This window comes from Macadamia integrifolia, chromosome 7 (assembly GCF_013358625.1).
Source record: "Macadamia integrifolia cultivar HAES 741 chromosome 7, SCU_Mint_v3, whole genome shotgun sequence".
Taxonomy (NCBI): domain Eukaryota; kingdom Viridiplantae; phylum Streptophyta; class Magnoliopsida; order Proteales; family Proteaceae; genus Macadamia; species Macadamia integrifolia.
This window is the reverse complement of record NC_056563.1, coordinates 17,357,143-17,360,194: the sequence shown is the minus strand read 5'-3', so window position 1 is coordinate 17,360,194 and position 3,052 is coordinate 17,357,143.

The window sequence follows — 3,052 nt, the reverse complement described above, 5'->3', positions numbered from 1 at the left end:
TTTTTTTTTTTTTTTTTAACTACATGATTACAAGTATCTCTCCTAGAATTGCCAAAAATTATAATTTTAATCAAGTATCCAAATGGCATAGAGGAGTATCTCCAGTAGAAAAAGATATGTTATTTTACCTATTGGAGCAAAACTTAAAATGAAGGCATGCAATTGACAAGATATATTGATAGAAGAGTTACGCCATACAGTACAAAATGAGTAGAAAAAAATATTAAAATATCTAGAAAAGCAATGAACTAAAACATTCCAAACTGATATTGATAAGATGAGTTCAAGATTGCAACAATAGATATGTTCCAAATTCAATAACAGAGCACTCAAGGCATTTTTGTATAATGCCAAATCCAAACTTTTGAAATTACAAGCAAATAGAGCATTACCAGAGTACTAAATATCAAAGAGTGCCACATAAGAAGGAACTACCACTCATAACCTGAAAGGGATGAGAGAGAACTTCATCTTCTACACTAACTCCTTAATTATTGTAGAAGGCAGGGTATCTTGGTTGTTCCACCTTGCAATCCATTCAGCCATAAAAATCTCACAACAATTATATCCAAATATGACATCATTATGTTAAGGTGCCCATGATTCTTATTTCTATTCAACACCCAATACTTACATGTATTGTTTCCCTCGCTTTTGAGCTCATGTGCTTTACTATTGCCTATGGAGATTCTCCATGGTGTGAACAAGCCAATGGCCGGGGAAGTCAATGGTTTCCTCGAAAGTGGCATGTAGCACTTGGAAGCAATACTTTGTGAATAAAACACTACAATCAAGAGTAAAGTTAGAAAGTCGACAGTGAGAAATAGAATCAATGTATAAGCATACATGGCAACTTTTAACTTTTTTTGTATCTCAGCTTTGAGTCATTCCAATGGGCATAAGTAATCAGACCCAAAGTTGTTTCATAAAAAAATTCCAATGATTGGAAATCCAACTTGAAATTTTTTTTTTTATTTTCAGCTGCTACTTTACTTTAGTTATCTAGGGAAGGATTCAGGAATTCAAGGTTGAAAAGAGTTTCCACTAGGTGATTGAGACACAAACATTCTAGTCCCAAAGGGAAAATCTCAGAAGAATTTTGCTTTACCAAAAGAGACAACAAAATTGTTCTAAATATTTTCAACTATGTTCTGTTAGGACTAAAGATCTTCAAGTCATAAATGTAAGTGGGTCCAAAATTTCTTGAGTAAACAATCTGAATTCTGAAGTGTCCAAATTTGTGATTCTTTTGATTTATCTGGGGTCCCTAAAGTAGTTGGTTATTGAGTTTAGGGTTATCTTTTTTATTTTATCCCTTTATTTCTTTCCTTTTTAGAGTTAGAACTTAGTTTGGTGGTATTCTTATTTGAGAGAGATTTTATTTCTATTTTTAGATTATATGCAACGTTTGTTTCACCTTCAAAATTGGAAAGTACGTTTACTTTTAGTCCTTAAATATCAGCTTGTACCCAATGATTTAATTGGTTGGGGCTCTAAGTGCCAGTTTTGGAACATGGATCAGCGTCAGTCCCCCCCTAATCTCTTAGAAAAGAAACGAAAGAAAAAGGTTAGCTAATAGGAGAGAGAAATAAGAAATATACTAGAAGGCAGTGCCTAGGAACTTCAAAACAGGAAAGAAATGGATCTCTGATTAGTTGGGAACAGGTTAGGAATTACGACTCATCATCCTGAATACTACTTCCACAAATTCTGACATAACTTATCCTGTCAATAAAACAATATGTGTATTTCAACAGCATACAAACAGGGAGAAATTCCAATCAATGTATCCATGTAGGCAAAAGCAACCACGGAATGCATATGGAGGATGTCCAAATGTAGTGCATCAGGCTACAATAGCTTTGGTAGGATAGATGCAGTGATTATTGTTACTCCCTGTCCCAGTTATGGCTAAGGTATACGGCACTGGATTCTAAACCCAGTCAACGTTATATTACCTAGGATCACAGATGCAGTGTATTAACCAAACCTACCTTTCACATTAATACCAATACCAAATCAAAGTACGCATACAAAAGTCATAGGAAGCATAATTACGTGTGGTGACCATCTACAATGATATCGCATATTATAGTTACAAGTCCATGAGAAATAAGTACACAGGTATTCGTTATAATATAAATCTTACTGACAACTGCCTCATATTAAAAAATATATATTGCTACTATAACCATTCCCCTATACATGTCCAGTAGCATGTCCCCTCACCCGAACCAGTCTTTTGTCGATTCTCAGCTCTGGCTTCAACATCTAAAAATAGATATCAACGAGGGGTGAGCCATAGAGCCCAGTGAGGGGTGATCATGCAAGCATACACATACAAATCATGAATGCCAATACAACCTACTCAATCATAACACATACTCTATATGCAAAATCCACATGGTTCAATTATTAATCTATAAATTTTCCATCTAATTACTAAGTCTCAATGTCTATGGGTATAAGTGCTATACGCAACACAGGTGGCATCCCTTACCCTGTAAATTGGGTCTTAGGGATACAAGCTAGTTGTAGGCAGGAGTCAGCAAGTCCCAGTCAGAGCCTCAGTCCCCCATCCAACCCTTAAATAGTATCCCCTGACAGACATAGTCTTGGAATCCCACACCGTCATCGGTCTCCCATGTTGTTCGATAGTCAAGCGTACAGTAAGTTGTATAATACTGTGCCCTCTTAAGATACAATACGTCGTATCTAGGCATAGTAGGCCTCTGTGACCTACCACCGAGTGGGATTAGCCAATACCTGACCCCCTATTGGCAAGGGGTTATAGCACTAGGGATGTGTGCCTAACCATATGCATCTACAAGCATCAATCACAACCATGACATCCATCACAATCATCTGTGGCCATAAATCTAAAACTGACCTCTGAGCCCACGATACCAGAAAGAACCTTGGCCACATCGTGCCACAAACCGTCAATATTACACCCACTACCACAAGAGCCATCCACAAATCTCGATCACACCAAAGTCAGGAAAACATACATAATGTGAAAATATATAATTTTATATAAAATAAAAACATC